The sequence below is a fragment of the Oryctolagus cuniculus genome, chromosome 2, assembly GCF_964237555.1.
Source record: "Oryctolagus cuniculus chromosome 2, mOryCun1.1, whole genome shotgun sequence".
NCBI classification, from domain to species: domain Eukaryota; kingdom Metazoa; phylum Chordata; class Mammalia; order Lagomorpha; family Leporidae; genus Oryctolagus; species Oryctolagus cuniculus.
In genome coordinates this window covers 135117109-135130677 of record NC_091433.1, presented here as the reverse complement: position 1 = coordinate 135130677, position 13569 = coordinate 135117109, and the positions used below count along the sequence as shown (strand labels likewise).

The 13569-nt window shown below is 41.5% G+C and overlaps 1 protein-coding gene across 1 annotated transcript in view; it reads left to right on the top strand.

The window, feature by feature from the left end:
* The window catches only part of ETAA1 (ETAA1 activator of ATR kinase), a 123874-nt gene extending 112588 nt beyond the window's left edge, over positions 1-11286 (top strand). The window contains exons 9-11 of the transcript XR_011386605.1: positions 101-374; positions 9709-9935; positions 11155-11286. The gene's annotated coding sequence lies outside the window, so the exon portion shown is untranslated. The remainder of the gene's footprint in view (positions 1-100; positions 375-9708; positions 9936-11154) is intronic.
* Positions 11287-13569: the final 2283 nt, after the last annotated feature.

Below are 13569 nucleotides of genomic sequence, written 5' to 3'. Positions count from 1 at the left end.
GTAGGTTTAGAGATTTGAATCCTTTTCTTCCTAAGCTAATTACCAGAAATAAGATAGAGACCTGACTCCTAATGCAACCTGGCTTCTTCTCCTCATGCAGAACACCCCACAAGGCCCTAAGGCATCCAACACTCACAGCAGCCCAAGAAAGAGAATCAACCTGCCTTCAGCTGCTGGCTACTCATGGAATAACAGATTATGAGCACAGCAGGAAGGGAAAGAGTTGCAAAACAGAGGAGCAAGGACTCACAGACCCACCACAGCAAGAGCCTTTCTGGAACTATGATGTGCCTGTCCTTATGCTGACAAGTCAAATACTATCACAACTTTGAGCTAACAGTTGGGCCAGTACCACATGAAGGTTAAGCAAAGAGGTTGGTGTCAAGCAGAACCAGTGTCCGTCCTAAGACGACCAGTGTGCCAGGATTGTGCTGTATCCTAGGACGTCAATGTCTCACAGTTGGGTTCCCTAATTCCATCATCTCTACTCTGGTTACTAGGGGAGTCCTGAACAGATTACCTGTTTGTTAAAACCAGGTTTCTTTATGCATGAATTGGTGGAAACTGGAGCACCTTTCTGACCATTCTTCAGAAAATGGAATGAGGTGATCCTCCTTGAAGGATTCAGAGAGGTAGGGAGAGGGGCCATGGTGTGTGGTGCCAGGTTCTGCACAACTCCTCTCAGGGTGTCAGGACTTCAGTCCTCGCCCTGATGGTCTGTGTTTGTGGATTAGAAGAGAAAGCTGGCGTCTATGCCCATGAACTTTAATGTTGTCTTTTAGTTCTGGGTAGGGAGCTCTTTCCCAAAGTGCTTCTCATTTTCTTAAAGGCCTGGGCATGGCCTTGTTCCCCCATTCTTGGGTGAGAACACAGAGGGGAATCAAGCTTACTGACCAACCTTCCTGTCCCCATCTCTGATGCTAAGTTCTTTCTATGCTTGTGGGAGGCTGAGGAAGTAGAGAAAAAAATTAAAGAAAAGGAGAAGAGCATGTAGTTCAGAGATTAAGATTTAAGAGTGAAAAGGTATATTGTCCATTAAAGAGATTACATGGACATGGGTTTCTTTTATAATTTACTCATCTGTGTAACAAAACTTCAGGAGTGAAATTCTACTGATGCACCTGGGAAAGCAGCAGGGGATGGCCAAAGCACACACGTGGGAGGCCTGGATAAAGCCCCTGACTCCTGGTTTCAACCTGGCCCAGCCCTTGATGTTGTGGCTATCTGGGGAGTGAAACAGCAGATGGAAGCTCGCTCTCTCTCTGCCTCTCTCTCTCTCTCTGCTTCTCTCTCTGTAACTCTGCCTTTCAAATAAATAAATAAATAAATCTTAAATAAAAAGAATTCAACTGAAGAGGAAGAAAACACTCATATACATTTAATTACACATATTAAAGGGATTTCTGGAGAGCAGACTATACCAAATATGGATAGGAAATACCAAATGATCCCCAAAGGCATGTACCCATATCCCCGGGGTACCTGAACACTTGGTCAGCAGCTGAGGTCTCAGGCATGGGCGAACCTTGGCAAGCACTCTCTCAATTTCCCTGCTGTGTGCTCTCTGCAACATCCACAAGAAATGACATGGGAGTAACAGGCAGAGAGCTCCAAGTGTAAGGATTTCGTGTTTGGAGATCATCTAAGGACCATAGGTTCCCCTTATCAGCATTTTAAAGTCTGATTTTTAAAACATTTGGCACCACTAAGTGAAAAGAAACGTAACTAGTAGAGGTAGCTATTGAATGCTACCTCACCCTCCTTGAGTTTGTGCCAGTTGGTAAAGCAGAAAATATTGGAATATGTATGCTGACCTGGAGGCTACAAAAAATTGGCTAAAGATTGCTAAAGATTGGCAGAAGATGTGAAAACACTGAACTACAGCTCAGTAAAACTTCAGGAGTTTATGGACATGTTGGCTGAATCCAGATATAGTTTAGGAATTTAGGGAGTTAAGGATTTTATGGAAGGTAATAAAGCTCTTTTGTTCAAAGTAATATGTTGGCTTATGAGCTCCACAGATTTAGATAGAGTCAGGAGGCAAGAAAGCATTAAATGGCAACTTTAGCAATGTGAAAATTGTCAGATACGAGGAATTCTATGGGTGGAGAAAAAGTTGCAGTCTTCCCTTTTGGTGATTCTATACCAGACTGCTAACAACTGACTCCCAAAATTTAAGAAGAAAAGTTTAGGCTTATTTTCTCTCTTCTCTCAGGTGGCTACATCAAGAGGTTAGGATAAGGAAGAGTGGAAAACCAGTAGAATGAAAAGCGGTGAGGGGTGGGCTTAGGAACACCAGATAAGATGACTGGAATCCTGATTTCCAGTCCCTACTCCATTTCCAGTTCCAAATTTCTGCTACTGTGCACCCTGGGAGGCAGGAGCGCATTAACTCAAGTTAATTAACGTTAACTCAAGCTGCGCATTCCTGCTATCCTTATGGGAGACCTGGATAGAGTTCCTGGCTCTTGGCTTCAGACTGGCTCAATCTCGGCTGTTGGGGGCATTTGAAGAGTAAGCTGTGGATAGGAGCATGCTGTCTCTCTGTCTTTCAAATAAATGTAATTAATGATGAAAAATTTAAAAATAAAAGAGAGGGAGAAAACTGGAGGAGAGGGGTGAGAGAAATGAATCAAGCAAGGAATGTAGAATAGGAAGAACATGGATGTCGGGTTCATAGATCTGAACTTTAAAGCGTACAAACTTGCCTCTGTTTTTAACTTTAATTGAATTCTGAAGAAAACACAGAAATAGCCTTAATTCTGAATTAACTATTGCACAGGGAACAAATATCAGATACTTTAGATCTGTGTAGATAAAAGATGCTGACCTGGGGCCGCTGCCTGTGGTGCTGGCATCCCATATGGGTGCCGGTTTGAATCATGGCTGCTCCTTTTTTTTTTTTTTTTTTTTTTTTTTTTTTTTTTATCTTTTATTTAATGAATATAAATTTCCAAAGTACGTCTCATGGGTTACAATGGCTTTCCCCCCCATACCGTCCCTCCCACCCACCACCCTCCCCTTTCCCACTCCCTCTCCCCTTCCATTCACATCAAGATTCATTTTCGATTATCTTAGTATACAGAAGATCAGCTTAGTATACCTTAAGTAAGGATTTCAACAGTTTGTTCCCACACAGAAACATAAAGTGAAAAATAATAGATGATTTTTTTTTAAATGATGATGAAATCAGATCAGACCTATTGTCATGTTTAATCCCAGTGAGAGTCAAGTTGGGAATTGATAGTTTCTTTTCTTTTCTTTTTTTTTTTTTTAACAGAAGATCAGTTTAGTGTACATTAAGTAAAGATTTCAACAGTTTGCACCCCCATAGAAACACAAAGTGAAATATACTGTTTGAGTACTCGTTATAGCATTAAGCCTCAGTGTACAGCACATTAAGGACAGAGATCCTACATGAGGAGTAAGTGCACAGTGACTCCTGTTGTTGACTTTACAAATTGACACTCCTGTTTATGGCATCAGTAATCTCCCTATGCACCAGTCATGAGTTTCCAAGGCTATGGAAGCCCCTTGAGTTCTCCGGCTCTTATCTTGTTTAGACAAGGTCATAGTCAAAGTGGAGGTTCTCTCCTCCCTTCAGAGAAAGGCACCTCCCTCTTTGAAGACCTGTTCTTTCCACTGGGATCTCACTCACAGAGATCTTTTTGCCAGAGTGTCTTGGCTTTCCATGCCTGAAATACTCTCATGGGCTTTTCATGGCTGCTCCTCTTCTGATCCAGCTCTCTGCTGTGGCCTGGGAAAGCAGTGGAAGATGGCCCAAGTTCTTGGGCCCCTGCACCCATGTGGGAAGACCTGGGAGGAAGCTCCTGGCTTTGGAGCCATGCAGCTCCGGTTGTTGCGGCCAGCCAGGGAGTGAACCAGCAGATGGAAGACCTCTCTCTCTGTGCCTCTCCCTCTCTGTGTAACTCTGACTTTCAAATAAATAAATACATCTTAAAAAAAAAAAAAAGACGCTGAGCTGGGTGGCAACCACCAGCAAAACCTGCAAGGCTAACTCTGTCTAATACTGGCCAGATTTATAGCCCTTGAGCACTTACCTACATGCAGCTGTGAACACCTGGATTCCCTTTGTATGGGGCAAAAATGAAAAACTTCCAGTTAGTGCTAACCATGAAATCATTCAAGCCCTTTGATAACCTGATAATATATATCCTTTGATGTCCATCAATTACTTTCTAACATACTTTGCCTTAACAATTTGGCTCAATTCAGATACTCCTAGTAAAATAAATATTTCTTTAAAGTGAACTTCCTCACAGGGAAAACTGAAGAGTAGAATAAAGAGAAGAGGGGGTTTATAGCATTTGTTAGTCACAAGCAAAGGACACTGTATTTTCTGGTACTTTCACCTGGGCCAGAACATGAAAACTGACTCTCCCATAAAATAATTTACAATCAGAGCTTTCCTTTTAGTGGTTCACTCTTTAATGGGTACTTAATTGTGATAGAGAACCTAAATAGAAAATAAAAACCAGTAATACCCTGTGTGCTTTCCACTTGGGATATCTACCCAAGTCTCCAAATATATTTTTTGTCACAAAAACATTCAGACATCTTTTCCATCTCACCAACCAATTTGACTAGAGTTAATATACACCAGCCCTACTTAAAAATCAACCAAATGAAATAATAAATAAATTAGAGTGCACTTGATATAAACAGTGACAAAAAAGAACAAAGGTACTTCAAAAAGTTCATGGGGAAGTGGAATTAAAAGATCAGTTTATTTTGGTGTAAAAAGTTTGAAATCCATGCATAGTTTCTTCATAACACACATTTTCCAGGAACTTTTGAGAAGGCCCCTCATATGCTTGAATTTCAAAGAATTTTTACAGCAAAATAGACTTATCTTTTAATTCCATTTTCCATAAACTTTTTGAAAGTACCTCCTTTACAGATTCAAATGTTCCATTTGTCTGGTGGAGAAATATTTGAAATAGCAGCCAACATTTTAACCTCTGGGATAAACAGTTTTAAACATTCTTTTGCTATTGACCAATGGAATCTTGAAATACCTTAGCAAAAGATAATACCTTGGACTTTGGATAAAATGCTAAATCCTTAGCCTGACAAGAAAGGTGATCTCTATCTATCCTAATTTATGCTTGTGTTGTAAACAATCCCACCCCATGCTCCACCATCACCCGCTCCAGAACGTTAGATTGCTGTACTGTTCCCCTTTCCATCTGAAACTGAGCCCATGTCAGACACAGCCCCCTGCCCCTTGGCTCAGAATTCTCTCCATTCTCACGTCCTTCTGCTTCCTTCTCTGGTTGCAAAAGCTGGCTCCTTCAGAGCTACTATCAATTTCACATCCACTACCTTTCCTGAATGACTCAACATATAGTCCTCCTTTCTTCCACACTAGGGTACTTTTGATATGTGTAAGTCATTTGGAAAAGGAAAAGAGAACGAGGTATTTCCTTTCTGGATCTGCCTCTCTGAACTTGTGTGGTTGTGCCCCATCTCCCCATCTCACCAAACTTCTTTAAAAGCTCAGGGAAAGGGACTGTGTCCCTTGCTGATTAACAGCATCCACACAAAGCAACAGAACAAGATTAAGAGATATTCTTATATTACCTAGACACTTTATCTTAGACTTTTACTCCAACCATATCATGTAACAGAAGTGGCAGTCCACAGGACCATAATACACCAAGACAAGATGTGTGATCAATTTGGTGAAAACTATGAAGAAATAGACCTTAAAACTCTCCTTTTACTAAGCAAGCATAAACAGACTTTTATAATCCTTTCACATCGTTTTTTCTTTTTAAGAACAATATAATCTTCCTGGGAGGATATAAAATCCTTTGTAGTTTCTAAATAGTTTACTATAAGGAACTCATTAGAATGATCCTGAGAAGTTTGATGCCATAGCACTAAGCATTTTAAACCAAAGATATCATTGTGGTTCCCAGCTTGTGTTTATAAAAGCAGAGAAATAATAGTAATAGGAGTTTTGCTGTTGGCGTTTCTTTCAAGGATCCAAGATTTGCTTATTGCAATTCCAACTAATAAAGATGACTTTGGATGATGAGGATTTTTGATTGTTATCTAAATTTTAGGTTTTGTTTCAATGGATTAACGAAACTGAAGATTTAAAAACAAGCCATGACTGTACTAGGTAGCAAGAGGCTTCATGAACTCACACAGATGCAAGCCTTAATTGTTCCACCAATCACTTCCTTTTCCAAAAGCGGCATTCCCGCCATTTCTCCACCTCCATGAATTTATCTTAGTTTCTTTATGCTGTAAGGGTACTTGATGCTCATCCGTTTCCAAACTGGGAGACATTGCCTTGACCACAAAGATCTCGATATTTCATCAGGTCTTTGTTGGGCACCGGTTTCAGCTTTTCTTAATGGTACATTTTAGTGGCAGCTATTTCATACATCATTAAACATTGATGGCAGCACTTGTGCCCCTTTTCTGATTTACCATAGATGGTAATGTGTAAGATCACAATAAATGCCACACACATTTTTGGCCACTCGACAACATTGTTGTAATGAATAGTCAGTTGTATTTCCAAATTAGGACAACATGGAGGTCTTTTTACTGAAGCAATTAAGTATTTTTGGTCTTTCACAGAAGATGCAATGTTCATGCCAGGTAATGAATTTGCCATTCAGTCTGAATTTGCGATCCCCTTTCCTTTCTTCTAGTGATTTCAGGTTTAAACTATAAAACATATATTTAAAAAACAATAATTAAGTGAATTCATTGTAAACTATGTAACTAGACACATTTCAATTATCAGCTATTGAGGACATCATCTAGGAGAGACATAGGGGAGCACAAACCCAGACACCACCTTCAAGGAATTTGAAAACAACTGGGGAGAAAAGAAAAATTATATGAGAGGGATGGGCATTTTGCCTGGTGGTTAGGATGCAGGTTATGACACCTATATCCTGCATCAGAGTAACTGGGTTTAGTTCTTGGATCAGTTCCCGAATCCAGTTTCTTGTGAATGCAGACCCTGGGGAGCATTAGATGATGGATTAAGTGATTGGGTTCCTGCCATGGAACTAGGATCAAGTTCCCAGTTCCTTGATTCACCTTGTCTCAGCTCCAGCGATTGCAAAGATCTGGGGAGTGAACCAGTAGACAGGAGCACAAGTACGCTCGCTCTCATAAAAATAAGTAAGATGTGTGAGAGCTCTGTTAACATATCCCTTAGGCAGATGCTTACAGCCACAAACTAAAGAAACCATTCCAACTGTCTGACAATATAGCTATATTCCTTATTAAGTTAGAAGTTGCCAGTAGGTAGAGGTTGTTTTAGTTATCTTTGCATCTATTGTGCCTGGTGCAGCATACACTTTAGAAACGGAAAACTATGTGTTAAATTAACTATGTTGTCAAATGGGATGTAAAAGAGAAAAGCTTGGAGGCTCCTGATGGCTCTTTAAAGATTGCAAAGATAAAATCCAGGAAATGTTTGCTAGACAGAAAGAAATTGGTCTTTCCTTTCCATAGTCTATTCTTGCTTTCAGATTTATTTAGTTAGTTGATAGCAGCGTTACAGAGACAAGGAGAGAGAGGTAAAGGGAAAGGAAGAGGGGAAGGAGGAGAGAGAGAGAGAGAGAGAACGAACCACTGGTACTTCTTTATGAAATGCATCACCTAGCTAAAAGCAGTGAGTATGCTTTGGTAAGACAAAGCATCCTCCCCATGGGCCTGTGACGGTGGATGATGAAAGGAGCCAGATGCAAAGTCACACACCTTGCATCCTGATGTCCCCACTGATGCGATGCTCCCATCACTCCGAGCTCCCCTCACAGGAGCATTCCCCCTCTGCCCCCTGCCCTTGCTACCACCATCAGGCTTCAAAAACCCTGGGAAGAGTTGGTGTCTTCAGCCACATAGGAAAGGGCAACTGGGTATTTACTTTTTTTTAAAGATTTTATTTATTTATTTGAGATATAGAATTACAGACAGTGAGAGGGAAAGACAGAGAGAAAGGTCTTCCTTCTGTTGGTTCACTCCCCAAATGGCTGCAATGGCTGGAGCTGCACTGATACAAAGCCAGGAGCCAGGTACTTCTTCCCAGTCTCCCATGTGGGTGCAGGGGCCCATAACAGAGAGCTGGACTGGAAGAGGAGCAACTGGGACTAGAACCGGCACCCATACGGGATGCCAGTGCCGCAGGGTGGAGGATTAACCTGCACTATGGCACCAGCCCCAGCGTATTTGCTTTGATCATGCATGAGAAAGCACAGTTCTACCAGAATGATTTGGATTGGTAAGGTTGCGATTTGAAATGTGTCCTTCTTTCAATGTGCAATTACTGGGCTGAAGTGAGAGGGACTAGAGATGAAAACTTTAGAAAGTTCCGAAGATTTCAGGTCATCTGTGGAAAGGGAGATTTTTCCTTAGGAGACATCTCTCATGAATTTCCAGAACACTGTCCTTAGAAGCACTCTGAATACAGACAGTTCTAGGTCTACAGGCAGGTGAAATTTCCCTGAAATATTGAGTTTTACTTTCTTGTGCATTTTCCATTTTATTCCTCATTATATCCATAAATGCACATTGAAACAAGTCTTTCCTCTACTTCCTCTGGTTTCTCTTTACCCGTAGTGTTTAGTTTTACACGTAGTGTTAGATTTCTCTCTTGCAGCTATATAGCTTGTAACTATTGCCAAGTATTGTGTCATGTTTCTTTTTTAAGAAAATGGACATATTTTAATTCCATTTTCCCATATCCTTTTAAAAATATTTCATTTTATTTGAAAGGCAGAACAAGCGAGAGGGAGACAAAGAGAGGTCTTCCATCCACTGGCTCATTCCCCAAATGCCTGTAACATTTGGCCTGGGCCAGGCTAAAGCCAGGTGTCAGGACCTGGATCTCCTACTAGAGTGGCAGAGACTCAGGCACTTGAGCCATTATCTGCTGCCTCCAAAGGTGCATTAGGAGAGTTAGTACTGGAATCCAGGCACTCTGATACGGGATTCAGGTGTCCCAAGCGACATCTTAACCAACCACTGCACTAACTGCCCACCCCTAAATGTCATCTTTCTGTTTTCTTAATTAAATGAATGTCTCTTAGTCATATACACCCAATATTTACTGAGCACAACTCTATGTCGGATACCGGGTTAGGCCTCTGCTAGGTGAAGGAATAACTCTCTGTGAGGTAAACAGATGGACAGCAGCAGATCTTACTCACCCAGCTCAAGATACAGACCTCACGGCTACTGAGTGGCACACCACCAGCGGCGTCTCTGTCAGAGTTTGGAAGCCACTTAGCCTTGGCAGTGGAACTCATTCACCTCACACCCAACAGCTCTCAGAAAGATATAAAAATATAGAACTGATTGTCAAAGAATGGAGCTGAATTCATCGGTTCCCCCCGCCCCCCGCACATGTAACACCTCCATTCAAGCACAGTTTCATTAATTTCCCCAGGTGGTTAATCTTATCAGCCACTGATTGGTGCTATCTTTTCTATCCTGACACTTCTGGAAATGTCTGAAACATAGTCTTCTTATCACAGACTTACAATGAGAAACATGAAGAAAAGGAAACACTACTTGGAAAGGATAGCCAGCAGTTTTTCATGGGGCAGTGATGGGGAAAAGGGTGGTAGTGGAGTGGAGGGGGTGGCAATGGTTAGGCAATATATGTCTTTTCGACAGTTTCTACCCCTGTGCCTTTTGTGGTTCTATAAACAGGTATAGGGTATGACTAATTCCAGAAGATTCCTGGCTTACCTCAGTCAGTAAAATAATCTACATAAATATACTTGCACTTCTGCATGCTTCAACTTGTGCACTGGAGCTCTTCAATGAGAAACCTGCTGAAGCTTGTCCCTTGGATTCTTACTATTATGGGCTGCTGACCACTACCAGCTGACACCTTCTGCTGTCTACAGGGCAATCCAGTTATCACAGAAAACGGGGTAAGTCTCACCTAGATAGTCCAGCCCATGACTCCTTGTCAAAAAACCACTTCTAAGTCCATTAGAAAGCTAGAAACACGGATGACTTTTTCAAAAGCTCATCTCATCATTTTCTCCAGCTTTTTCCTTCTTTTGACAGGGTTACTTGCCACAGCTCTTGAGTCTTAAAAGAATCTTGCTATTTTTCCTCTTTCTCTTTTTCCTTTTAGTAAGTTTCTGTATTATGTCCTTTTTATATTCCTGTGTGATCATTAGCAATATTACCATATCCCATTTATGGAGGCTGTGCAGAATCCAAGGGCCTGTGCCAGGAAGAGTCGAAGATACATGGGTGAGTATAGCTATGTGGAAGCCACTATTAGGAAGCCACCTGCCTCACAAGAAGAGATAACCATGCACATCTTAGCTGCGGCCTAGCAAGCTGGGATAGCATAAATGCATAAAAGCCCTGGTAACACCAGTACACAAGAGGTTATGTTATTCTGGAAGGATGGTAGACTGTTTTACAAGATGATCATGGCATTTCCAGTGGACAGTGGATCAGAATTTGACTAGAGTGGTTGGAGAACAGCATTCTCAGCAGAAGGGAAGTAACGGGCAAAACTGTGGAGCAAGAGAACCCAGGATGTATTTTGGGAAACGACAAGTCATTCCTTGCAAATGGGGAGTATCTGGCATTTCTGGTCATTAACAAGCCTGTGAAGGTAAGTTAGAGTCCACAAAGGACCCATGAGACCCAACAAAGGAATTAAGAATCAGAGTTCTATAAAGGGAGGGTCCTGAGCAGGACACCTGGATCAAAGAGAAAAAGTCCTACTTACACGGTAGGCATTCTGGAAGAAAACCTTGCTTGATTAGCCTGCTACAGAACATCCAGCTGACTCCAGGAAGCCAGAGATTTCTCCTCTTCTCTTAATCAGTTGGCTAACAATGGCCGTGAATTTATGAAGAGATTCTCTAAAGCATAAAGGACTGGCTTTGCAGAAAGACAGACCAGGGAACTGCACAAGATTGCCAGATTCCTACTAATTCATTCAGTTTTCCATATGGAAATGATGCCTACTCTCCGCCTGGGAGGAGTCACTTCAAAACCTGATATTTGAGGATTCTTGGAATAGTCTTTGTTTTTCTTTTATGTCAAAAAAAATTAAGGTTGCTTTAGAAAAACCCATATTTCTGCCCAGATGTTAATCTCTGTCTTCCTCTTGACTTTTTCCAGTTTTCCCCACCAAAACCAGTCATCCACACAATGCATACATGGACAACTTTGCAGCTGTGAAGAACAGTGTAGAGGCAGAACCTGAAGACAGAAGAGGAAAGTAGAATGGATGCTGCAAGTTCTTAGAAAATGTGAGCATTATGATGGCTGTCTCTCTGCAAGTAGAGACAGAGATACAGAAAGAACACCTCTGGATCAAGTCTTCTGGGCTTAGAACCCAGTGTGATGCCTCTGAAGTCTTGGATCCTCAAACTTCACTTGGCCTTGACAATCAATGAGCTGCTGCACACCGTGTTGTTTTTATGCCCCAAGCTGTCCTAGAAGCAGCAAAAGAATCACTCTCAAATGAGAATTTTTATTGCTTTCATCACATACAGTTCCATCAGGCTATTAAAAAAGACTTTCTATTATGAAATGTCTCTTGAAAAACAATGAATTATAAGATAGCAGGAAATGACCTCAGGAGAGTGAAAAGTACCGGGAAAAGCTGTAACAAAATTTTCCAAAATTCTCTAGATTTGTGTGTTCACCTTCCTTCTTTCCACCTCTAGACAGCAAATGATGAGATGGCTAATTTCTTACCTAGTATCTGTGATCTTGAATGAGGGTAGGTCTGTCCCTCCCTCATTTAGATACCTGCCATAACAGGCATGATTTGACCCATTCCCATGTACATGACTCCCTCCCCCAGTCAAGGAAATTTAACGTTGGATAGAAAACTAATCCTTTGCTTTCTGCCTTTTGCAGGACAAAAAGCAATATGCTCTTCAAGCCATATGCAATTTTTCAATGCTTATTGAGGATCAACCAGAGCGTTTGGAAGAAGGGAGAAAAAAAAAAAAACACAGGGAGAGATGGTGAGTTGTTCCCTGAACTCTGTTCTCAGCTCCTCCTCCCCCCTTCTTCTTTGGAAAGGGAGCTAGCAGGTGGCACGTTATACAGCAAACTAGCAGCAGGCCTATTACAGCTGTGCATGCTTTGCAAACAAATGTTTAATTTAGGATTTGGTTGTGGGCCAGCTCAATGGAGTGGGGGTGAGGAGAAGAACCTATTGTTGCCCTGGGGAAGCCGAATTTGTCCTCAGAGGCCAATAATCCACATCACCCTGAGCAGCCACATAAATACTAAGTCAACTCCAGTACTCCCTGGGTGACCTTCCACCCACAATCCCAGGCCCTGACAGAGGAAGAAGACTGCAAGAGAGGTGATTCCATTCACATGAAAAGTAGTTGTCATCAGAAGAGGGAAGTGAGTAATCCTCAAAGTTTCCTGTGTTCTTTGCCTCTTTGACAAAGAATTAGAATTCCTCTGACACTGGATGGAATCTGCAGACATTGAATAACATCTTTAGGGACTCTGAGTTCTCTAAGAGCTCACTTTCTTGGCCCAGCTCCTAGAAGAACATCTGATACTGTGTAAGGAAGACTCTTATGTGTCGGGGAACCCAGGGCAGTTTCATTTCTCCAACTCTGGGCAACCTCTGCCTGAATATCCACTGCATCTGTGTTTCTGTTATTCTATGTCATGGGGCAGACGCCCTCCATTGTGGTCTCTGAGGGTGGGATCTAATAATAGATGCAATGGTGATATGAAATAAAAGTCCTCTTGCTTTTTACCTGGAAGGGCTCCTGGCTGAGGTGGTCGAGTGAGAAAGGTCTGACAGCAATGACATTTGGAATCAGTGCAAGTAACATCAGCATTATTCCAGAGGAAGTGAACCAAAAGTGGGAAATGTGTCTCTGAAGTCTAAACAACTAGAAACAGGAATAATTGGTTTTCAGGGTTGGGGGAGGGATGAGCCTCTTTCCTCCATTCCTCTATTTTGAAAAACATTGAATATAAAGTTGCTGTGAGGAACCATAAAAAGGCAACTTGCTGAGCATGTCATATGGTGGGAGAGAAGAAGGTGGAACCACTTCAAAATTAGCCCAATAATATTCTTATTTTGCCTCTATTTTGGAACCTATGATGTTTGAAGACCACAGTGAGGACATAACTGTTATAAAAATATAAAGTGATTTCTTGTGCCATCAAATAATAAATTACTTTCAGGAGACTCTCAGCATCTGGCATAAATACGAAGTTCAACTGGTATTTCCTTGGTCATTTTTAGAAGTGACCAGCATATCTAATCAAAAGACACTAGTATTCTTTCAAAAAAAAAAGTAGAAATTAACGTTTTAATATTTCTGTTGGAAAATATAACAAGTAACTACATCTTACCACACTTCTAGAAGAAAATTGGGAAAGATAATACAATAGCCAGTTACAGTTGGTATCCAAGATATTTGACGAAAGTTAGGAGTTTTGAAAATGTCTAGGGGGCTGGCGCTGTGGTGCAGCGAGTTAAAGCCCTGGCCTGAATCGCCAGCATCCCATATGGGCGCCGGTTCTGTTCCCAGCTGTTCCACTTCC